Source organism: Cydia splendana, chromosome Z (genome assembly GCF_910591565.1).
Source record: "Cydia splendana chromosome Z, ilCydSple1.2, whole genome shotgun sequence".
Lineage (NCBI taxonomy): Eukaryota > Metazoa > Arthropoda > Insecta > Lepidoptera > Tortricidae > Cydia > Cydia splendana.
The window spans coordinates 18,804,668-18,830,958 of record NC_085987.1 but is presented as its reverse complement, the minus strand read 5'-3'; the positions used below and the strand labels follow the sequence as shown (position 1 = coordinate 18,830,958).

The following is a 26,291-nucleotide window of genomic DNA, read 5'->3' as shown; positions in this document are numbered from 1 at the left end:
CCTGGGGGCCCAAGATTACCACATATATCAAAAAAATTTTTTGGAAAAATCCAAAATGGCGGCGGACACGAGCAAAGTCAAATTTCCATGTAGGTTAAGCGAGCCCGAAGGGCGAGCTTCAGGCCAGGAGGCCGAAGGCCGACCCCGGCGGAGGGCCGAAGGCCCGGAGCCTCCACCCCGACTCCCAATAGGAAAAGTGTTGGGTCGTGTTTAAACTCCAACTTCCCCCTCTCGTGTGACCTCGTCGCTTCGCCGTCTGGCATTCGGCCCGCCGGCTTCGCTCATCAAGACAGTTGACTTGGTAGAACGCTTGGAAGCACCGCATTCACGTAGCTCGGCCTTCGGCCTCGCGTTTTGGGATTCGGGGTGGAGGCTCCGGGCCTTCGGCCTTCCGCCGGGGTCGGACTTCGGCCTCCCGGCCTGAAGCTCGCCCTTCGGGCTCGCTTAACCTACTTGAAAATTTGACTTTGCCCGTGTCCGCCGCCATTTTAGATTTTTCCAAAAAAAATTTTGACATGGTAATCTTGGGCCCCCAGGCTCGCCGCATGCCAAATCTCAGCGCGCTCGGACCAACTTGAAAAAAAAAATAAAAAAAAATAGGCCATAAGCATAGCATAGGTTTACAAGTCGTAAACAATTTAGTAAGTTGGTGCTCTAGTAAAATTTTGATACTTTAAGTATAGTCTTTCGATTTGTAGCTGGCCCCGAACGGCTAATACTTTGTCTATTGTTAAGTCTATAAAATATTTTTATTTTATTTATTTATATTTATCTTGGCGAAACATGTCTATGCAGGGTGGAGCATTTCTATGAGCGGCCAACGTGTCGATGCAAGCTCTATACCTACTTAATCTAACCACAGACCTAACCGGATTCCTTTTTCGCCTTGTTACAATGGTATATGGGGAGAAAGTATAAACATATATTATGTGTTTGTCGTTGACTGTAAATAGTGGTAGTTATTATGTAAGCTGACTTTGAGTGCACGTCAACGTATATTTAACTTATTTCCTTAGGTACCTTACGTATGCATAGAAAATCAAAAATATATTCTAGTATCAAAACTATAATTCCTACTACACAAAGTGTGACCAGCCCAAGATTTTTTGAATTTCCTGCCAAAAATTTGTGAAAATATTTCTGTAGTAGGTACATATTTTTGAATTAGCGTAAGTACAATTTCGTACACATCTCGCCTACATTTTTTGATGTGAGTTTGTCTTCCGGACGATACCATGTCACTGCTAGAAAGTACGACACCGTTAAAGTGCATTATGCTACGTTTACCGTAGCATATTTCGTCTCTTCAGGCATCGGTGAAGAACCCAGTTTTGGACCATTTATAAAAACAATAAATTACCTTCTGGATTATATATATGTAAAACACTCGATGATATTGATGTTTGCTGATGTCGAGATCGCTATGCCACTGTAAAACCCATCTGACTTAAGTAAGCTCCAGACACATAGGCACTGTACTGATAGCGTATCGATAGGGTGTTATTAACATCGAACATCTCTTAACACAAGTAAATGTGCAGTATTGGAGTCACTAATGACGCTACGCCATTACTCTGCTATACATATTATGCAATTATACCATACTTTATAATACATATGTTACTAATGTAACGTAATGTATAATGTATACGTATGTTACGGCAATAAGTCACTTTTAACCTTTTAACCGCCATAGAATTTCTTATCGAGCGTGCTCGTGTCGCCGGGGGGTACGAAGGTACACGAAGTTTTGTCTTACTCGTATTTATCAGACCGCGGCGAAATGAGCGCGATTTTGTTAGTCTTATATATCAGTCTACGGCGGTTAAAAGGTTAAAGCAACTCGGTTACCTATCTGGAGTCAATCTCCACAAATCCATATTTTGTTAAATATTCAATTTAGTGGAGTCCTTTGTAAAAAGGTATCTCCGTGAAGTTATTTTGAATAGTTTAAATAATGGTTTTAAATTTTATACTCAACGAAAATATCGACTGAATGAGACATGAATCGAAACGGCCTAACCATAGACCTATATTTTATAAATATACATAGTTTACAGACACTGAATATACCAGAGTATCATATTTCCTAAAAAGAGATTATCATGGACTTGTAACTAAATAAGTGGGCGTCCATCGACCGGCAGATGGTCGTCGGCCGCGCGGCACGTCACGGCTCTGATTAAACTTAATTAACTGAAGCCATTTACACGCGGGGGGCTAGACGCGTCCGCGTTTCTCACTACCGGTGCCGTACCGCTATAAGGTGAACACATATATTTTATGTGTCTTCGTACGGTATCGGTCGCCGAGTCGCTGACACACTGCGCTTGACGACATCGTTTTGTGCTTTTCGTTGATTACCGTAATATACCTGCCAGTTGTGTTCCGCGTATCTTTATTTTCAATATTATAGAAAGTAATGCAAACACGAATATTTTTTACACCAAAATGGCCGTGACTGGCAGCTGATGGCATCTACAGTTGCAAAATTTGATGGAATGTAATTAATTTATAAACTGTGGTTATTCCCATTAACGGATCCACATGTGTCGTTTTCAGTTATAGTATAAGGTATATATGTATTACTGTCAGTATCGAGTTATTGATATCAAAAAATGCTCTCTAAGACGCAAAAGGAATTAAGGTCATGTTTTTAAATGATTTTACGAATTTTAACATCCCTATACAAAATTGTATAATGTATTGTTTTAAGATATTTCACTTTGAAGTTTGTGAGTGTTAAAAACCTATGGAGAATGGTTTTAAAATGATCTTCGAAGTATGTACAACAGGATTAATTAAATGCCACTTCTAACATTTCACACATAATTTAGAATATCATTAATATTACGAACACAAGGACGATATGTCCACCACATGTTGGAAAAAAATCCTCGCCTTAACTTCAATAAAGAAGGTAAGAAGGCAAACTACAGGAAGAGAATATTGACAAATTGGTATCGCTAAAGCAAGCTAAGGCGCTAAAGATAGTAAAGAATGGCGTGCCACGGGAACATTAACGCAGCGTGACGAATCGTCCGGTGGAATGGAGTTCATCGGCATGGGGAGGAGCGCACCCGCACCGCTTGCCCTCCTCTCACGCGATCTTATCGCGCCTTCCGCGAACATAGCATCGCGCTCTGCCCGCAACTGTCTTTTCCGTGACTGTCTTTAAGCGTAGATACCGCTCCCATGCTACCAACACATCAACTGTGAACTGGCCAACAACATTATGATTTGGACTAAACAATGGATTCGGATTTGCTAGCACAAGGGGGATAGTTTACTTTGCGTGGATACTACTCTACTGCGCGTAATGAACGGCGAATCCTTTGAAACGCTGTAGCGTGCAGCGGGACTGGCGCAAACGCCGACTAATTAGGCAACGCAAATCTGAAGCCACGACCGCGCGATTGTGTTCATTAACATCCTCGCGTAAAAATAGCTCAGTTACAAAAGAAAGTGTTATTTTTGCAACTAACTATAACCAAATTTTAACTTTTGACTAATAAAATAAATTAAATTTGATGGTGGTACTAATAGCTACATTAAACGACGAATTTTATTGTTTTTGCTCTAAACTGTGCGGCTAAATATTAGACTTTGCTGGTTAACAATTAGGTGGCCAAGTGCTTAACTTTGCATAGTAGGTATAATAATAAAAAATTTAACGTTTTTTAGGGTTCTGTACCTCAAAAGGAAAAAACGGAACCCTTATAGGATCACTCGTGCGTATGTCTGTCTGTCCGTCTGTCACAGCCTATTTTCTCGGAAACTACTGGAACAATAAGGTTGAAATTTGGTACACATATGTAAATTAGTGACCCAAAGATGGACATGTCACGTAAACAAATTAATTTTAAACATGGAGGCCACTTTTAGGGGCGTAAATGAGGGGTTTAGAAGTTATTTAAGAAATTAACCAAAAAATGACCATCTCCCCCTCCTCCCTTAATCTCCGAAACTACTGGGTCTAAAAAATTGAAAAAAAAAATACACAAAATAGTTTTTTATCTATAGATGACAGGAAAACCTATTAGAAATGTGCAGTCAAGCATGAGTCGGACTTAATGTACGGAACCCTTGGAACGCGAGTCCGACTCGAACTTGGCCGGCTTTTTTTATAAGGAGTTAGTAGTTTAATGGGGCTTTTAGCCGAATACCGAATATTCGGCCACGCTTTCGGCCGAAGCGCTGATAATATGTGTACATTTTGCGTCACTGTTCAACATCAACAACACTGTTTACAGCTGTTCGCCTGCAAAGGACTACATTTTTTAAGTTGCCGTTGTGTATGTCCTTAGAATAGTAAATCTAGGCTATGATAAACAATAAATTGATTGTAATAAATAAATGTGTTTTTTTCTTCATATAATTTAGAGTTGACACTCTTGTTGGTGGAGCAATTTTAATGGAAGTCTGTCGTAAAAACGGAACCGTTTTTTACGGACTAAAGAACTGTGTTCCTCTAGCATTTCCCTCTATAAGGTAGATGTCCGATTGCTCGTCACTGTCCCAAAACATGACATTTTTAAACATAAGACATTGTCAATTGAGGTTACCTTACCTTCTTATTGCTTGGCCTATATGCAGAATACGGAACTATTTATCCACCAAATTTTATCAAAATCTGTCAAACACATAAATTCGATAACTCATAAAAATTTGACCGATCAAAAATCACTAAGTTTTTATGTTGAGGTGTCCGTTTGTTTTGTAAAATGCTTCCCCTTTATGATATTTACAACGTACTTTAAATACGAATGACTTGGATCAATAGTCATTCCAAGGAAAACCTTTGAAGTGACGCTTAGCTTACGTTACGGTTACGACTAATAAATACAGGCAGGGTATTTTTTTAATAAACTAATTATACTTGATTATGATTATATACGTCTACTAAGATTACTAAGCAACTTTTACTATGGGACAAACCCCAAATTCGTGTAAAAAAATTACTCTCCCGTAGACGATATCAACATTAGACCAGCCAACATGTAAGAAACAACCGATTTTTTTCCTTGATTTTATTTAGGTTAACACGGTTATTAGCCTTTATTTACCTATAGGTAAAAATGTTTGTATATGTAATGTTTTGAAATTTTAGAATGACAAAGAAGTCACGGGTCGGCAAAAAGCCCCGTCTTTACCCATGCAAATACCAGAGTGAACTTTAAATGTCACAAATCAATGTATTGTGACGCGATGGGTCAGAAGGAATTACCAACAACCCTGGCAAAAAACCAAGGTACACAATTTTTTATACAAAGTTCATGAGGTTTATTTCATGGGGTTTAGTTTGTAAATGATTATCGCTCCTCGCCCTCGCAAGTTAAGTGGACAGGGAATAATGGAATCACATCAACAAGGTGAAATGAGAGCGAAGTTCAATATTAAGAATATGAATTGAGTGCCAAGTTCTAGTTCGCTTGGGATGTAATTTAAGTTCAGGCTTTGACTTCGCTAGTTTTTACGTACACGCTATATTATACTATATATAAGTCTATGTTACTTTTCTAAAATTTAGTTTGTTGGTATAAAAAATAGCCAAGATAAATCCTGAACTTTAATTAAATCCCAAACGCACCAGAACTTGGCACCCATATAGATCACAGCAACTCTTTTTCCGGCGAAGTCAACGACGCATATTCTTATTAATAATGAACTTGGCTCCTCAGATCACATTTGTGTTTTTGATGGAATATCATTACTATTTCTACAGAAAGTATTAGTACCTATTTATAATATATCCATAGTTGATTTCGAAACTAAAATTTATTTTTGCTACTACAAATTCAATAGCCGTTGTGTATGTAGATTTACTAATGATGTCGTATATTTTTAGATTTGCCTCAAAAATCACTTTCATATGATCATACCACACGCGAAAGGTTTCTTGAAAAAATAAAAAATTACGATACCCGAATTCCGATTAGTTGTCAAGGGGACTCCAGGCTCCCATGAGCTGTAGCAAAATGCCGGGATAACGCGAGGAAGAAGAGTATGCGTGTGTCAAATGGCTACAGTTGTACATCGACTTGCGATTTTTGAAGTGAAAACTTCTTTAGCGGCGCTGGGCACTTTTTGAAGTGGGGAAAAATGATAAACTCGAGACAGCATCTCGCGATCACGTGACTGTAACGTTTAGATGGCCACTCATTTACATAGCATTTAAATCAATAAAGAAAAACTCAATGACATTACATGAAAAAGATTCTAATCTTGTACGGGTCTACGAGGATCTCACAGTTACATTCTAACTTTATATCACTCAAATATAATTCAATAAAGCTACATCTTGATGAAATCGCTAATAAAAGTGAACTCTAGTACTCGTGAATAAAACTCAAAATATCATGACCAAATATATTTAGATGCGAGGTCTGCAAGGTAACTTTACAATTTCTATTCGAATTTTAAACAATAGGGTATTATACTGTATTTAAAATAAATTATTTTACACCATGCATGAAATAAAGCACCAGATAATTATTTAAAAACCACAGAAGTTATTTTTAAACACAAGTTCTATTTAATAAATCGGGTACAAATATAAAAAGTAGGTGAGTTGGCCGTGACGTCACGATGTAATGTTTCATATAAATTCCATATTAGCAAATCGTTTTGACAGTTCTAAAAAAGTAACTGATTTGACTAGTAGGAAAATACCCTATTAACGCTACAAATTTGAATTTCGAATTTTAAACAAGATCACTGACCAGCAATTTCGAAACTAAGTTTTTCAATAGAAAGGAGGATGGGTCAATTATACATAGTGCTGCAGACATTTTGGACTAGTCATTGAGTTTTCACTTCTGTCGGCACTCCCGGAGTGCAACCCGTTGTTTTTTTTTTTTAATTAGGCTCGTACGCCGTCCACTACAAGGAAGACGACGCCATATGGAAGACTTGTTGTTCAGGGCAGAGTGGATGGTACAAGACCCAGATTGCCCTCCTTAATGCGATGGCCAACCAAGTTAAGTTTCTCACCCTTAAAATCTGTGCGTGCGGAAAGCAGAGAGAAGCATGGCGAGAAACAATAAAAAAACCGGGCAAGTGCGAGTCGGACTCGCGCACGAAGGGTTCCGTACCATAATGCAAAAAACAGCAAAAAAAAAAACGGTCACCCATCCAAGTACTGACCCCGCCCGACGTTGCTTAACTTCAGTCAAAAATCACGTTTGTTGTATGGGAGCTCCACTTAAATCTTTATTTTATTCTGTTTTTAGTATTTGTTGTTACAGCGGCAATAGAAATACATCATCTGTGAAAATTTCAACTGTCTAGCTATCACGGTTCGTGAGATACAGCCTGGTGACAGACGGACGGACGGACAGACGGACGGACGGACGGACAGCGAAGTCTTAGTAATAGGGTCCCGTTGTACCCTTTGGGTACGGAACCCTAAAAAAGACCGCATAACGTCTTCAATGACCGTCGCTACTGTGAAAACAGTAGGTATACGACTAAGAAGAAGTTCTACAAATCCTTTCTAGTATATTACCTACTTGATTTTGAAAACATTTACATGCTACATTTACAAGACTCCTACAATCACACACAAGTAGTATATATTATAAATGTATATTAAACAATGTAAACTTTATTCTAGTCTTATTGTCTTACTTTCTATAAGTTTTTACCACTTATTTTAGGTTAAAAATCCATATAGGACGGTGACTACTGACTGGGTTCCCTGCATACTAAGATGACATATAAATATCATATGATAGGTACTAATAATACATAAAAGCTACAAATATAATGACCACCAAAAAATACTATGGTACCCTAAATAAAGAAATCTCTTACCAAAAAAAATTACTTAACACCAAAAAAATAAGGTCTCAAATTACAAAAATACAGTCTACTGTAAAAATATGGGTGCAGCCAACTTATTCAAAAATATGTCCCATAGTTCTTAATTCGCTGACATAAGAGCTATGGGACATATTTTTGAGATGATTTGTGCACCCATATTTTTACAGTTGACTGTACCAGCTGTTTTAATCACGACTGCACTTCACATTGTATTCAAACACCAAATATAATGAATAATCACCAAGTCTTGAAGAGCTAATTAATGCGATATTTCCACCTAAATAAACCACTATGATTACTCATACTCATTTATTCATAAAGCCAATTTACATGTCAAATAAAATTAGAATTAGACAGTAAAAATTGAGATCACCAAAAAATGTATACATATTACCAAATAAAGTACTCGTAAAATTATGCCAAAATTATTAGACCCGCTCCCGCTCAATCTCCCGTATACCGCACCGCACGCGCCGCGCTCGCCCGACCCAATCCTCAATTCAGTCACGCGCGACCCTCACATACGTGTAAAAATGGGTTAGGTTAGGTTAGAACTGCGATCCTCACAGAACCGAACTGCTACTAGAAAAGTGGGTTAGGTTAAGAACTGCGATCCTCACAGAAACGAACGCTATCAGGACAGGTTAGGTTATGTTAGAACTGAGACCCTTACAGAAAAGAAATGCTACTAGAAAATTGGGTTAGGTTAGGTTAAAACTGCGATCATCACAGAAACAAACTGCTATCAGAAATGTGGGTTAGGTTAGGTTAGAACTGCGACCCTTACAGAAACGAAATTTTACTGAATAAAAGTTATTGGCAAAAATTTCATTTTTGGTACAAGCTTTTATCGCTGACTGTACTTTTCTTACGACAGACAACTAATACTCATCGAGACAATTCTAAAAACCCCTAACACAATTAGGTTACATTGTTTCATCACAGAGTTCCTATGGCCACGTCCTGTCTCCATCATCAGATCAGCTCCATGGTACCATAATATTGCATTGTCATCCGATTTATACATGCATGCAAAATTTCAGCTCAATCGAAAACCGGGAAGTGGATCAAATTTAACTTGCAAGATTTGATTACAGACCGACAGACAGACAGACAATGGTCAGGTGAAACTAACAAGGAAGGGTACCCAACGGTCCGACTCCGATTTGATTTATTTTGATATATGTTATAGAGTAGTCTAAAATAACGGACACGTATTTTTTTTTAGCTGCCCTAACTCAACCTGTTAGGAGAAAATGGCCTTCAAAGTACTGAAATTTGACCAAACCTTCTAATTTCTTAGAAGAGACTTGTTCAAAATAAAAAACCGGCCAAGTGCGAGTCGGACTCGCACACGAAGGGTTGGGTTCCGTACCATTATCTAATAAAAACCGGGCAAGTGCGAGTCGGACTCGCGCACGAAGGGTTCCGTACCATAATAAAAAAAAAACGGAAAAAATGCAAAAATAAAAACGGTCACCCATCCAAGTACTGACCACGCCCGACGTTGCTTAACTTTGGTCAAAAATCACGTTTGTTGTATGGGAAATTTTTATTTTATTCCCCATTTAAATCTTTATTTTATTCTGTTTTTAGTATTTGTTGTTATAGCGGCAACAGAAATACAACATCTGTGAAAATTTCAACTGTCTAGCTATCACGGTTCGTGAGATACAGCCTGGTGACAGACAGACGGACGGACGGACGGACGGACGGACGGACGGACAGCGAAGTCTTAGTAATAGGGTCCCGTTTTACCTTTTGGGTACGAAACCCTAAAAACGGTCACCCATCCAAGTACTGACCCCGCCCGACGTTGCATAACTTCGGTCAAAAATCACGTTAGTTGTATGGGAGCCCCACTTAAATCTTTATTTTATTCTGTTTTTAGTATTTGTTGTTATAGCGGCAACAGAAATACATCATCTGTGAAAATTTCAGCTGTCTAGCTATCACAGATCACGAGATACAGCCTGGTGACAGACAGACGGACGGACGGACGGACGGACGGACGGACGGACGGACGGACAGCGGAGTCTTAGTAATAGGGTCCCGTTTTACCCTTTGGGTACGGAACCCTAAAAATTGATAATTAATTACTGGTTTCGTTATATGTTGGAGAACATTAATAAAGAATGGGGACGTGTTTTGTCATTTCACCACAAACTCATTTTTATATAAAAAAATAATAATAATTAAATATAATAAATATATTTTTATATAAAAAATGAGTTTGTGTAAATGTCGTGTCAAAATGTCGTAAAATGTTGGTGCTTATAGCCTAATTTGGGATAACAATGATTAGTTTGGAGTTATTTGCTTTAATAGGATAGCAAGATGTAAACATTTTGTTTATAATTTTACATTAAAATGGAGTTTTAATATTGATGATGATCATTTATTATTTTTGGTGGTAGAAATTATTTTTTTGATGTTACATTTTACTATATCTGGTAATCAGTTAAATACCAGCCATAGATAAATAGCTAGTTAACTTGAGAAAAACAATTGAGAGAGCAGGTTACAAAAAATGTACAAAACATAAAATTTGATTGAAATCAGTTCCTCTGACCCTTTATCAAGTAGTCGAATCAGAACACAAAAGCTACAGCTTATGTTGTTAGTACGTGCTCTATTGTAAACTTTCCATCGAAACGTAATCCAATAGAGGTATAATAAAAGTAGCAGCCTTTATGTTTATTAGACACCTTTGTTTTCTTTTAATAAAAGCATAACTACCAAGCCATGTCGATTGTGTCGAGATAACACTATGTTGAAATTTGTTTTTAATTGACAGCTACTTGACGATGAAAATACTAAAACAAGGTTTTCTTGCGTTGGCACCAATGTACGTACAGTCACCTGCAATAATATGTTACACAACGAAGGCCGTAAAAATATCTGACACGATCTTATTTCTAGAGCCATAAGAGCGTGTCACATATTTTTGTGGCCTTCGAGGAGTAACAAATTATTGCAGGTGACTGTACACCGTATTTTTACAAGCTATTATTGAACTTGCCCTGTTAAATGTATGTTTGTTAGTTAATGTTGGAAGGTCAATTTGACCCACTTCCCGATTTTCGATTGAGCTGAAATTTTGCGTACCTACATAAAGTATGGACACTTGGACAAAAATCTGGTCGTGCATGATATGGTTAATTTTTTAAACGAATGAGGATATGTAAGCAGCAATATTTTTTAATGACTTGTGGATATCAAAATACGTAATAAAAATAACGTAAGTTGTTTGTGAGATTCAGTATTATATATTCCACTATACCTATGATTTGTTGAACAGCGTTTTCGGACAGTATTTACTAGAGATGCCCCGAATAGTGCTTTTAGCCGAATACCGAATATTCGGCCCATCTCTCGGCCTAAGCGCCGAATATTCGGCATGACATGTGAACATTTTAAGTCACAATTATTATGAGAACTGTTCGCCAACAACGCACAACGTTTGCTAAGATATGTTTTTTGTTGAACAGAATTAATTAATGTAATTAGAGTCAATCAAATTAGACCCATGATAAAAAAACTATATTTTGTAATCAACAAAAATGTTTAAAAAAAGGGTCGTACTTAAGAACTTTCGAAGAATACATTTTAAATATTAAATATTAAGTTTTTGGTAATTTTATTGTGTGATTTTTCTTTTTAGGTAGGTGCAACAGATATTCGGTATTCGGCCGAATAGTATAGGCAACATTCGGCCGAATACCGAATATTCCGTAAAGCAGCCGAATAGGCCGAATACCGAATAGTTTCCGAATATTCGTGGCATCTCTTATATACCAAATTTTCCTGTTAATTTTTTTATTTTATTTTGAACTGTGATATTTCAAATTATACCCTATTACCGTAAAACGGGGTCAACAGAAATCGCGGGGTGAATAGAGAAATTTTGAACTTTTTCTTTCAAGTTGTTATATTTAAGTACGTACAACTCTAAACTCAGAGTTTTTGGAATAAGTATATAGTAGACTATTTATTCTCTACTTTGATACCAAAAGAACTTAATCAAACTGCCTAAAAGTTAGATTTTTTTAACTCTAAAGTAACGCTTCGCCGAGGTAAGAAATGAAGCCTGTCTGAATTTGGTCTAGCGGTAAATGTAGTGACATTAACAAAGTAAAAATTAGCTAACCTGGTAATATAGTATCTGTAGTACCTAAATAATAAATAATATCACCAATTTTCTCTATATTGAAGCATTTTCTTAAAAAAAAACTATCAACAAGCAATTTGACATGATAAAGGGGTCAGTGGACACGCATATGGGGTGATTAGTTACGCCATAGGGGGTGATTAGATACCACAAAGGGGTGAAAAAACACGCCTTGGGGGTTAAAAGATACAAAAAAACAATTTTGTATCAAATAACTGTTTAACAGATATATTTACTATTTGCCAATAAAGTATCAACATAAATATGACCAAATTCGATGCCTAAAACTAAAACTTAATTTTTCTATTCACCCTTTTCTTGTGTCTATCGACCCCGTTTTAAGGATATGGCGAAAATAGGTAGTTTTCTTTGATTTTCTCTGAATTCGGTGGGTAAAAATTGATTTAACAAATGCAAAATTGAAGAACCTAACCAAGACTCAAAAAATGATATCAAATTTTTTACTTTTATTATTTGATTTATTGGCGAAAATCGTCCTTGAAGTTGAAAATCGTGTCTTTTCACCCCGTTTAACGGTACATCGTCCTTTCACAATAGCTAACATTTTTCTAGTTGACTTCAGATTGAGGTAAGTAGTTCGACGGTTTTATCGTGCGTATTTCCCTTTTTTACAGAAAAATGTCTCCCATATAAAACAACTTGTGCTTGGAATAGAAAGTCTTCCTGACTACCTCAAGTCGAAAAGTGTTAAAGCTAGTATTTTTTTGGTAAGATGTCATTCTATTAAGCGTAAAACCACTTGTGAAAATATAAATACAAATTGTAGCGTTGTAGCAGAAAGCGAGTGAAGAATACGAGGGCTGATCCGAAAGTTGGGGCATTTTATATGAAGCGGACAGGAAAAAAAAAGTGAGGTTCCCGAATTTGTTTATATTTGGTTTAGTTCTTCTTCTAGTAGGTATAAAACCGGACGCCAAATATTTTTTATATATGACGTTTATTTTAAAAATTATGAGGTTTTCAAAAATTACCGTAATTGAAATTCCGATTTTTTGAAACTCGAATATCGAATAATTAAAATATATAACTCTCTTTATTTATTTTTCGTCTTAAGTTAGGTTATTTATAATATGAATATAAAAGTAAAATATAAAAACACTTACAAAACGATAAAAAAAAAACATATAAACACATTATAAAAAACCTAACCTAGGGTACCGCCAGCAGCGGGGCAAGGCCCAAGCTACCGGTGGTCAGGGCTGCAGAGAGAGGAACAATATATAACTTATTATTAAACCAAGCGTTTTGTATAGAATTTTTAATGATCTTTTCAGCGAAGAAATCAATTTTGAAAAATAAAAAATAAATAATGGTTAAAACCGGAAGTAAACTTTTCGAAACCATTTTTCAAAAACTTTGACCAGTTTTTTTTTATTTTTTTTCATCTCAAAATATAGCCCTAAGTATGTACAAAATACACTAGAAGTTGTAGAATGGGATCTCCATTGGTTAAGACAATAGGTCAATAAATGTACATACGTGTCGCCCTGAGTGCGACGTACCGTACTGGTATATAGCAGCTGTTAGGCGATATATGAAGTTAAGATGTCTGCCATCTTTTAGCAGTGAGAAGAACTAGTTACGTATGCAAGAAAGAGATGGCAGTATGACGCCACGCCATTTTGATTTTCCGTTATTGTTTTAATTGTTACTGTGACCTTGCTGTGAATTGTGCACATTTTACGACACTTAACAATTGAATTATGGCTCCGTACGGATATCGATGTAATAATCCGTTTCGTTTAGTAAATCATCGAAAGACTAAAAATTTAAGAAAAGTTTCTATGTGCTTAGTGCAAAAGTGGGGCTGTCCACCAAATGTGTATGTGTGTGCATCTTGTAGGAAACGACTTTTAAATGAATCACCTCCAGTGCCTCCAGTAGCTAATGAAAACGTTGTGCAATGCAGTCAAACATCGAGTGAATTTTCGCAGAACAACCAAGATGAACCTTTTATTCCTGAAGACAAATTCAAACATAATTCCACTCAAACTGATACAAACATAGTAGCACCAAAATGTCTTCTCGGAGATAAAAAATTTTTACCATATTTTCGACCTCAGCTGACAGTTTACGGCTGCTACCACGCGGGTTGGGAGACGAAAATATACCGAACTTGTCTACAAGTAGTTTTGCTTTTCTTGCCTGTCGCCTAGATGTTCCAAACTCTTCCGCTAGTTTATTCTCTGTCCACGATTTTGGTGCTACTGTCAAAATCATTGTTTTCATGGAAATAGACGTCGACGGATCATTAAATTTCTCCTTTAATTGCTGTAAAATTTCTTCACTTTCTATGTTTGTATCAGTTTGAGTGGAATTATGTTTGAATTTGTCTTCAGGAATAAAAGGTTCATCTTGGTTGTTCTGCGAAAATTCACTCGATTGTTTGACTGCATTGCACAACGTTTTCATTAGCTACTGGAGGCACTGGAGGTGATTCATTTAAAAGTCGTTTCCTACAAGATGCACACACATACACATTTGGTGGACAGCCCCACTTTTGCACTAAGCACATAGAAACTTTTCTTAAATTTTTAGTCTTTCGATGATTTACTAAACGAAACGGATTATTACATCGATATCCGTACGGAGCCATAATTAAATTGTTAAGAGTCGTAAAATGTGCACAATTCACAGCAAGGTCACAGTAACAACTAAAACAATAACGGAAAATCAAAATGGCGTGGCGTCATACTGCCATCTCTTTCTTGCATACGTAACTAGTTCTTCTCACTGCTAAAAGATGGCAGACATCTTAACTTCATATATCGCCTAACAGCTGCTGTATACTAGTACGGTACGTCGCACTCAGGGCGACACGTATGTACATTTATTGACCTATTGTCTTAACCAATGGAGATCCCATTCTACAACTTCTAGTGTATTTTGTACATACTTAGGGCTATATTTTGAGATGAAAAAAAATAAAAAAAAACTGGTCAAAGTTTTCGAAAAATGGTTTCGAAAAGTTTACTTCCGGTTTTAACCATTATTATTTTTTTATTTTTCAAAATTGATTTCTTCGCTGAAAAGATCATTAAAAATTCTATACAAAACGCTTGGTTTAATAATAAGTTATATATTTTAATTATTCGATATTCGAGTTTCAAAAAATCGGAATTTCAATTACGGTAATTTTTGAAAACATCATAATTTTTAAAATAAACGTCATATATAAAAAATATTTGGCGTCCGGATTTATACCTACTAGAAGAAGAACTAAACCAAATATAAACAAATTCGGGAACCTCACTTTTTTTTTCCTGTCCGCTTCATATGAAATTCCCCAGTTGTTAGTTGCTCCGGCTCTACTCATGCGATTGCAATATGATTTATACCAATTATACCATTGTGAGGGATATTCAAAGCTAATTATGGCCATTTTTTTTAACTTATATGTTTATTTTTTATATAATATATTTTTTACTGAAAGCTGTTTTATATGGAGTTATAAATTACTAAGAAAAAGACGATTTTTTTCTTAGTAATTTATTGAATTTCGTATTGAAATGTTTAAGATTCAACTTATATTTACCCGGGTTTAATTATTCGGTTCCTTCTGCTATTTTCGATGTAGGTATAATGGATAAATAATTTTATAATATAAAACACATTCTTGAATAAGTATCTGAAATTACTAATTTTGATGAAATGACTCATTATTGACACCTATTAAGTCATAATTAGGTTTACTCAATCAAAATGATTTTTACGTAAAAAGACGATCGAGATTCGCAATTAGCAGCACCTAAAAAAATATATATGTTTTTAAACTAAAAATGTTTATAATATTATACCCACATAATGGAGTCTCAATTACTAATCATCCTGGCTGCTGGCCATAGGCTTCGGCACGTCGCAGAAAAAAATATTGAAAAAAAGAACTAAGCGTTTTCTAAAAACGAATTCACCTCTTTACATACTGAAATATCCCTCACAATGGTATAAATCATATTGCAATCGCATGAGTAGAGCCGGAGCAATTAACAACTTCCGGATCAGCCCTCGTATAATGCTGAAACTCACAAACAACTTAACGTTATATTATAATTGTACTTTTATTATGTATTTTGATATCCACAAAACATTAAAAAAAAGTGCTTGAAAATCCTCATTCTTTTAAAAGATTTACCATATCATGAATGACCAGATTTGTCCATACTCGTACTTTATGTAAATCGAATGACAATGCAATATTATGATGACATGAAGCTGATCTGATGATTGAGACAGGAGGTGGCCATGGGAACTCTGTGATAAAACTACGCAAACTAAGTCTCGGTGAGTATTTAGTTGCTTGTAGAAAGAAAAATACAGTCAGCGGTAAAAGCTTATGTTAAAAATGAAATTTTTGCCAATAACTTATTTTTTAATGCAGTTGCTCAAAAAGTGCTATTTACGTAGCTGTTTAGCGTTCGCGAAGTTGGTTTTTGCGAACTAGTGCTTTTTACTTTTCCAGTTTTTAGGGTTCCGTACCCAAAAGGTAAAACGGGACCCTATTACTAAGACTTCGCTGTCCGTCCGTCCGTCCGTCTGTCTGTCACCAGGCTGTATCTCACGAACCGTGATAGCTAGACAGTTGAAATTTTCACAGATGATGTATTTCTGTTGCCGCTATAACAACAAATACTAAAAACAGAATAAAATAAAGATTTAAATGGGGCTCCCATACAACAAACGTGATTTTTGACCAAAGTTAAGCAACGTCGGGCGTGGTCAGTACCTTACCTGCTTGGATGGGTGACCGTATTTTTTTGCATTTTTTTTTTTCGTTTTTTTTTTCATTATGGTACGGAACCCTTCGTGCGCGAGTCCGACTCGTTTTATATTTAATTCTGACCGTAATCGATACGTCCATACCAAAGAGTTTGGATGTTCAAAAACTTTATGTATGTACTTATTTTTATTTTGCCATTAGACATTTATTACGTACCAAAAGTATTGTTACAAGATATAAAGTAAATATTTATTAGTTATTATATAAATAAAACGTTATATAATACGATATTTGACTCAAAATCTTTTTTATTATTTGGCTGAATGGAACTATCATTGCCACGTTGGTTATCGTTAACAGAAAAAAATAAAAATTAAAGTAAAACCAGCGCCCGCCATTTTCAATTAAAATTTAGTTGTATCACAAAAATTATCTTAAATTGCAACTGTAAGAGTGTTTTTGTATGAAATGAGTTAATGTGATTAATTTTTGCAATGTAAATCAACGCTGAACGTAGTTTATAGTGCAGAATAATCATATATATAAAATTGAAAATCCAGAACGGGATAAAAAACGAGGGAAGAAGCGAGATGGCGCCTTACAAATTTCTAAAAAAGTTTTAGACACGTTTCTCGAATACGACGCACGTATGATAATAAAAACCTGTTCAAATTAATTATCTACATATGGGAATAGAACTAGACCATAAAAACTATCGCTTCCGATGCGTATTTAATTTACAATAAGGAGAAGAAATTTTCATAACAATCTTCATTTTACGACATCGGCCATTTCTCGGCAACTCTCGGTTGCTTTCGTTTGGCGGTGCTACAGATTAGACCAAATAATCCGTAAGTTAAAGTAAACTAAATTATGTTTGTCATGTTGGTATACAGGTATTTCTGAGTTTTTTTACACGAAGTAAAATAAAAAGTGCAGTCAACCTCAACCTTAGTCTCTAGAGCCCATACGAGTGATTTATGTCATAATATGACTTATCATTCTTATCAATCAAAGTAATTACTATATTATAATTATCAATTTGTATTTTGTTGTTTTAAATTTATTTTTGAGTTATATTATTCAGATTGACTTTCACGGCTTCGGCAAACATTGCCATTCGTCCGGGGAACGGGCTAAGAATGCTGAGATGGGCCAAAAATACAAAGTTGATAGTAAGTTATGTAGGTAGATTAAAGTGCATGTTCAGATGTTATTGAGCGACCTGATAAAAATAAGCAAATGTACAGTCAGCAGTCAGCCAATCGTAATATAATTTTGTTGCCATAGAAATAAGGATGTGGTCCGATGGCGAAATATTGAGAGACAAAAGCGGCTAAATTCAGTGGTGGCTCGGACACTTAGAGATAATGAGAGAGGATCGTGCCGTGAAGAGAGCGCAGGTACTTGGGACAACAAAATGGGAGACGCCCGAGTGGACGTCCTAGGTACCGCTGAAACGACGTAGTTGCTCAAGACCTGCTCAACCTCGGCCATGGCGACTGGCGAGAGCTATCGCAAGACCGAGAGGACTAGACTACCTATGTTTGTATGAAAAGGCGATTTAAGGGCGGTGGTCGGATGACCCTCGTACTAATGGCGCTCGAACTAAATTGAACTCCCGTTAATTTTAACATTTTTAAGGGTAGATACATCCTAGAGCGGAAATCGAGTTAATTCCATAAATACTAAAGAGTATTCTAATAAACTGCGTTTTCAAGATGTTTAGTTTTCACCTGATGAGGCCTTTCCGATTTCCGACAGCGTACTAACCTTAGATTGCCCATATAGTCTATAGAGTCAAGAATACCACTATGAATTTCTGCACTTAAGTAGCAGCAAATAATCTATCATATTTTTTCAGATACATACCTACATTTGCATACATTTTATCAATAATTTATCTAAAACGTCTCTAGCGATTACGATGAAATTTACAATATGAAAACGACAATTTGATCAAACTATGGTTCATTTTTAAAACAATTAGTTTGCCCGAGTTTTTAACAGTAGCCCAGTGGGCAGGTATTAAATTGTAAAGTAATGAATGATGCGGTGAAATTTTCAAACCAAAGGCTTACGAGGGCGAAAAATCGGTCCATTTAGGAATTATTGCCGATAAGATTCGCTTTTGAGTGTTTTTAAATAAGGAATTCAATATTTCTTATTAATAATAAATATTAAATGCCAATTTACATTCACTATACGATGATGATTTAGTAGGTATCTGACAAAAGTAAACATTAAAACCGGACAAAGCTGGAACAACGACTTCTGCCAACAGGCACATTTCATTAATCTGGGTTTGTACATTAAGCCCAGGCTATGCCAATGGTGACACGGGAAATCCTCGCGGCGACCGTAGGTTGGGGGGATAGCAAATCCTTTTGTAAGATCTACGCGACAAATATAAAGAGCCCGTCCCCACCAATATTAAACTCAATTGAACAGGATACTGGGAGGTATCAAATATCATAACTTTTTACTATAATCAATCTCCATTCTCTTCGGTAAATTAATCTGAAAAAAAAACGTAAACAAAGAAAATTTTGTTCGAGTAAGAAGTATGTACCTACGTGCGTGACAAGATAATTTGCTTATTTTGGAATTAAGGGGTGCACTGAAAAATTAAGTGCTGAAAGTGTCTGGGAAGCTGGTAAGGGAAAGCAAATAATTTTAAGATATAATTATGATAAATGACTATAGTTCGTTTTTTTTAGCATTAGAAATAAGGTAAACAATATTGATGTGTCTTTTAATTGAAAAACACATTTTAAAAATAAGTTACGGCAAATATGTAACAATTATGAATGTAATACGATCATTTATATTCTTCTGCTTTCATTAGTAATAGTTATTGATTTTTAAAAAGCGTTTTTCAATTAAAAGACTTGTCAAAATCGCTTACCTTCTTTCAAGTTCTTTCTAATGCTAAAAAAAAACGAACTATAGTAACACATATTCTAGTATCTGTTAAAAGCCGAAAAAAGATATGTGGAAAACATCTCTATAAAAAATCTAATTTGGTCCCTTTTACCATATTTACTATATATTTATAATCGCAGGTGTATTCGTTTTATTTTGTTTGCATTAAAATGAATACTATCAGATATATCGCAGCGGCCAAAGTTCTCAAAAATATCAGAAACACGCATCTAACGTCTTGACAATAGAGGTATGTTCTGATTCTGATATTTGCGATCACCTTGGCCTAATGGCGACTGTACCTAATTAATATTATGAAAAAGTCGGCAAAACTATGAAGTTTTCACATCACCTATTCGAAAAAGGGCTTTTTCTTCCCCGCTAGGAGGGATCAAAGTGGCACTTTTCTTCCCTGCTAGGAGGGATCAAAGTTGTACTTTTTTGTTCTAGGACACATTTTTTTTTTTCATTTTTACATAAATTTTTTTTTAGCTTAAATAGTGTTTTCATACATGATCATTTCGTCATTCATTTATTTTTTATTTTCCTCATAGTTGATGTGAAAAGCAGTATATGTCACACGGTATCAAAATTATTTCGTCTTGGGCGTTAACACTTGAATCCCTCATTACGCTCATCCCTCATTAGGGTTCTACTTTAGAATCCCTGACTACGTTCGGGATTCTATTGTAGAATCCATCGCTTCATTCAGGATTCAATGTACGCCCTTGACGGAAATATATCATTTTGATACCTTGTAACACAAACTACTATTTCGTTACCATTACGCAAAAAGTGGCAATAAATCACGTTTGTTGTATGGGACCCCACTTATATATTTGCCGCACAGAATGACAGGTGGGAACGGGACGTCGCTCTACAAATGCATGGTGCTGTCTCGCTTGCCCATGTCATTCCGTACGGAAAACTCCGAGCGTGTGGGGCCAGGCTAATCCGTGACGTGCCAAAAGGAGACATACTATAGATAGGTGATACGAAAGTTCACCGAGTCAGCTAGTCTCTATATATAATCACATTTCCGTAAATAAAGCTACACAATGTATTGCCGATTAAATATTAGATTCCTAATTTTTCCTAATTATTTTTAGAATTTTACAGGAATTGACCTCTGTATCTGAGATAACGTCAATCTATGACCTCTCTAACTTGGACTTTATTGATCAATTTCCGTATTCTTACTAACTCTTAGTCTATCCACAAATTCCGCATTTGCTTAATTGTGTCTAAACGACTTCAAGTTTGATTTAGTTACTTTATGAAGTTAACCTCTAGCCGCCCAGAGACCTATAAAAAGGTCTCCTGTTCCATTCTAATTTGAACTTTGTGTTGACAAAATAAAATTTAGTTTTGCTTGGCAAGGTTTGACGTATGGGCGGCTAGAGGTTAAGACTATCGAAACGAAAGCTGAAATCTTGATAAGTAACACGAATAAACAAATGTTCATTTAATACATTTCTAAGACGCAGTGAAGTCCGTGTCAAATTTAATTTAATTTTAAAATATCTATCCTTTGGAGAATCATTCAAAATAAACTCAAAGAAATATTTAAACAGACTGAAAACATATTTAGGTACAAGGATTATTTAACCTTATTTATTTTTAAAGATAATTACAAAATACCTTATTAACCACCTCTATACAGTAGCGGAAAAAAATCTATCATATTTGTGTTTTTATTAAATATTTCTATATGTGATCGACTAAACCTACCTGAACAATTATCATATGAAAGCTCTTTAAATGGAGGTATAATCATATATTACATTCATATGATATCATAAAAGACACTCGTTTTGCACAAATTTATTTAAAAGTACCTAAAATAACTAAAACGCAAAGTATAGGTAAAAGTGGTTTATTAACAAAACAAAAAACAACAAAAATAACAGATTCTTGACTGAAAATCAAAATATATATGATTAGTACTTGGTACTGAAACCCTTTGCATCAAGAACAGCTTGGCATCTTCGGGGCAGTGATGCAATGAGCTTTGCGAGGAAAGAATTTGGAATGCGTTCCCATTCTTCCTTTAATTGCTCAAATCTTTCATTGATATTTCTTGCTTTTCTTGCACTCACACGACGTCCTAGCTCCTTCCATAGATTTTCTATCGGATTCAAGTCCGGACTTTGACTGGGCCATTCCAAATTCCTCACTCTACGTTTTTTGAACCACTGCTTAACAAGATTCGATGAATGTTTCGGGTCATTATCTTGTTGAAATATAAACGCCCTGCCGAAATTTTGGCGTGCCCAGGGAAGAAAAACATCTTGTAATATTTCTTCATATACTTCCTTTGTCATAATCCCGTTTATTCGATGTAACGGACCAACGCCACTTGCACTGAAACATCCCCATACCATAAGGGAGCCGCCGCCGTGCTTGACTGTAGGGAGCTGGTACTTGGGGTCATAGCGACTATAGCGAGCATTGTCGGGGCGTCGTACGTACGTAATTCCATCTGTTCCAAACAGTAAAAACTTGGATTCGTCGCTCCAAATTACCTTTTCCCACATTTCGGCAGTCGAAGAAAGATGTTCTTTCGCATATTTTTTTCTAGCTGTCCGATTATTCTTGGAAATAAGTGGTTTCTTAGCAGGGCGACGAGCACGAAGTCCACCATCAATCAATCAGTGGATTTCTATAGTACGTACGGTCACAGAAACTGAATCTCCAGCCGATATTACTCGCATAATGTCGCTCGCCGTGAATCGTGGATTGTCTCTGCCTAATCTCAAAATGTTGCGGTCAACCAAATGTGATGTGCAGCGTGGGCGACCAGGTTTATTGGGCTTTTTTACACATCCGTGAAGCTTTTCGCGTTTTAAAACCTTCGATATAGTCGACTGATGAAGTTGAAATTGCTTAAGCCAGCGTCGATTGCGTTAAGCCATTTTTGTACCCCATTACAATTGCTTCTTTTATAGCTACTGATAAGTTTTTATTTCCACGAAGTCTCCCCATGACAGAACTGATAATTCTTACAAATATTGTTACGAATTAACACGATATTCTGTTTTTTATCGACTTATATACTACATGTGACGGACGTCATCATGTTCCAGAAATACGAATTCAAATAGATTTTTGAAATATGTACCGGCCTGTTAGCATATATTGGGCCTAGAATAAATCCATACAACCTTTTTTGATTAGTTATCAACGAATTCAGTCCCTGGTTTCATCTATTTTGATATATTTTACAGAAAAATCACAAAATGTTAGATTTTTTTCCGCTACTGTACATTTTTTTAAATTAATAGTTCTTGTGATTTCAATCAAATATTCAAATCAAAATCATTTCCATTATTAATGTGGATACTTAATAATTTTGCCCATACCACAATATTTAAATCATTTCCATTTAAAATACTGAACTCGTGACAAGATTTGGAAACATGTGAACGCTCACATTTTAGGACGAGTAGGGTACATGTCGGCGGCCGATCGTAAAATTAAGTTCCTATGTTATGTTTTGACGGTAGTCACAATAGATAGGTAGGATAGGTTCGTTAGGTTGCTTTGGTTTCATTGCACCTGAATATCGTAATGCCCTTGTCTTTATTTGTCCTGAATCTTAAAACCACTTGCTTTGTCCGAAATTGCGTAAATATTAAATTGTTTTGTTCTTAAAATAGCCGAAAGTGTTCTTGGCTATATGTGTCCGAATAATTTCGAGAACTCTCCTAATACATATGGTTGAAAGTCTGGTGGTTACCGTGCTCTTTGAGTATTTAGGCATTGGTCCGGTGTTCGGCCCAAGATATGGCTAGCATATTTTTCGCCAGCACCACATTTCAAAGAGATTTAATTGTCCCTATCTCAAAGACATACAGCAAGATAGAATACAAGCGTTCGGTCGGATTTGCTGCACCTTTATTTTGCGCGTAATATTCCTGTTTCGCCAAAGCGCCGATATATCTGATGGCGACTGTACAATGATACAAACATACGACATACGACTCAAAAATACTTGGTCGTTTAAATCGTAAATAATATGTCGTATGTATGATTTGGGATTCTGATAATAAATATTTGTTGTTTAAACCTACAGTAGCGGAAAAAAATCTATCATAGTGTGATTTTTCTGTAAAATATATCAAAATAGATGAAACCAGGGACTGAATTTGTTGATAACTAATCAAAAAAGGTTGTATTGATTTATTCTAGGCCCAATATATGCTAACAGGCCGGTACATATTTCAAAAATCTATAAATAATAAAAAATAGAATATCGTGTTAATTCGTAACAATATTTGTAAGAATTATCAGTTCCGTCATGGGGAGACCTCGTGGAAATAAAAACTTATCAGTAGCTATAAAAGAAGCAATTGTAATGGGGTACAAAAATGGCTTAACGCAATCGACGCTGGTTAAGCAATTTCAACTTCATCAGTCGACTATATCGAAGGTTTTAAAACGCGAAAAGCTTCACGGATGTGTAAAAAAGCCCAACAAACCTGGTTGCTCACGCTGCACATCACATTTGGTTGACTGCAACATTTTGAGATTAGCCAGAGACAATCCACGATTCACGGCGAGCGACATTATGCGAGAAATATCGGCTGGAGATTCAGTTTCTGTGACCGTACGTACTATAAGAAATCGTCTGATTGATGGTGGACTTCGTGCTCGTCGCCCTGCTAAGAAACCACTTATTTCCAAGAAGAATCGGACAGCTAGAAAAAAATATGCGAAAGAACATCTTTCTTGGACTGCCGAAATGTGGGAAAAGGTAATTTGGAGCGACGAATCCAAGTTTTTACTGTTTGGAACAGATGGAATTACGTACGTACGACGCCCCGACAATGCTCGCTATAGTCGCTATGACCCCAAGTACCAGCTCCCTACAGTCAAGCACGGCGGCGGCTCCCTTATGGTATGGGGATGTTTCAGTGCAAGTGACGTTGGTCCGTTACATCGAATAAACGGGATTATGACAAAGGAAGTATATGAAGAAATATTACAAGATGTTTTTCTTCCCTGGGCACGCCAAAATTTCGGCAGGGCGTTTATATTTCAACAAGATAATGACCCGAAACATTTTTCGAATCTTGTTAAGCACTGGTTCAAAAAACGTAGAGTGAGGAATTTGGAATGGCCCAGTCAAAGTCCGGACTTGAATCCGATAGAAAAATCTATGGAAGGAGCTAGGACGTCGTGTGAGTGCAAGAAAAGCAAGAAATATCAATGAAAGATTTGAGCAATTAAAGGAAGAATGGGAACGCATTCCAAATTCTTTCCTCGCAAAGCTGATTGCATCACTGCCCCGAAGATGCCAAGCTGTTCTTGATGCAAAGGGTTTCAGTACCAAGTACTAATCATATATTTTGATTTTCAGTCAAGAATCTGTTATTTTTGTTGTTTTTTTTTTGTTAATAAACCGCTTTTACCTATACTTTGCGTTTTAGTTATTTTAGGTACTTTTAAATAAATTTGTGCAAAACGAGTGTCTTTAATGATATCATATGAATGTAATATATGATTATACTCTCCATTTAAAGAGCTTTCATATGATAATAGTTAAGGTAGGTTTAGTCGATCACATATAGAAATATTTAATAAAAACACAAATATGATAGATTTTTTTCCGCTACTGTAATATTAGCAAAAAAACTTGCAAAACGCTATATAGATACAATTTTAATATTGGTGGTACGGTTCAACCTTGCCGATGGCAGTGCTTCCGAAAAATGCATTTAGACTAAGTTAATTTAATCCCGGAAGGCTCATCTTCATGATGAATGTAGCCAAGATACTGAACTACTGTTTATATGCACAGTTTATATGTACATTTGTAACTACCTCCAAAATCAAAATACCATGTTGAAGTAAAGACTGGTACGATATAACCAAGTCTCCCAGTTCAGGAGCATATTTTATTTCATAAAATATAAGTTTTATTCGGTAGGCAGATCGGTGGAGGTAGACCTGGTGGACTTTATTAAAGGATCCATTACAATTAATTATTATTTGAATAAAAAGGACATTTGGCATAAAACCGCACGTTTGCAGTGGTCGCGCAACATGCTACTGATCGTGATGACTGTCGCAACGACACGAATCAGATCGAAGTCGCTCAGCCGCGCCCGATTACGTCGTTACGCTTTAGTGAACGCGGAGAAATTCAAGTCTGCGATCCTCTCGCTAGAATGTTTGCACCGAATTACAAAACTTCAACTAATTTAATTGCTCCTCGCATCGTTAGCCCATTTACGACAATTCGGCAATTTATAGCATTTGCGTGAATATAAGTATATTAAGCCAACATAATAATAACCCTTTAAACAATTTTTTTTAACCTCTTAAGTCCCCGTGTACTTGTGTACAAGTAAGTACAAATGAAATTCGAGTTTTAACCTCATGTAGAAATAAATAGACTGGACATATTTTTGTAAAAATCGATTTCGACTGGCAAATCATATTACTTTTTGGCAACCGGGTTTTTCAACCTAATTAGACCCCGCTGAATCCGAATTTGCCGGTTGCTTGATCGAATTCTTGACTGGAAGTGAGATATTTTTTTAGTTTTTCAAAAATAACTTTTAAACGGTGGCACATAGCAAAAAATGTTCGGAGACAAGTAATCTGCATAAAATTACCTACAAGAAA

General features: G+C 36.0%; 1 protein-coding gene and 2 long non-coding RNA genes across 6 annotated transcripts in view; 1 reads left to right on the top strand and 2 right to left on the bottom strand.

Moving 5' to 3' along the window:
- Nucleotides 1–22,286, bottom strand: part of LOC134804950 (uncharacterized) — a 152,155-nt gene extending 129,869 nt beyond the window's left edge. The window contains exon 1 of the long non-coding RNA XR_010146209.1: nt 21,606–22,286. This is a non-coding gene — a long non-coding RNA (uncharacterized LOC134804950). The remainder of the gene's footprint in view (nt 1–21,605) is intronic.
- Nucleotides 1–26,291, top strand: part of LOC134804941 (uncharacterized) — a 384,312-nt gene that overhangs the window by 29,452 nt on the left and 328,569 nt on the right. The gene's annotated exons all lie outside the window — the stretch shown is intronic.
- LOC134804720 (maternal protein pumilio) overlaps nt 1–26,291 on the bottom strand; it is a 362,073-nt gene that overhangs the window by 172,227 nt on the left and 163,555 nt on the right. The window lies entirely within an intron of this gene.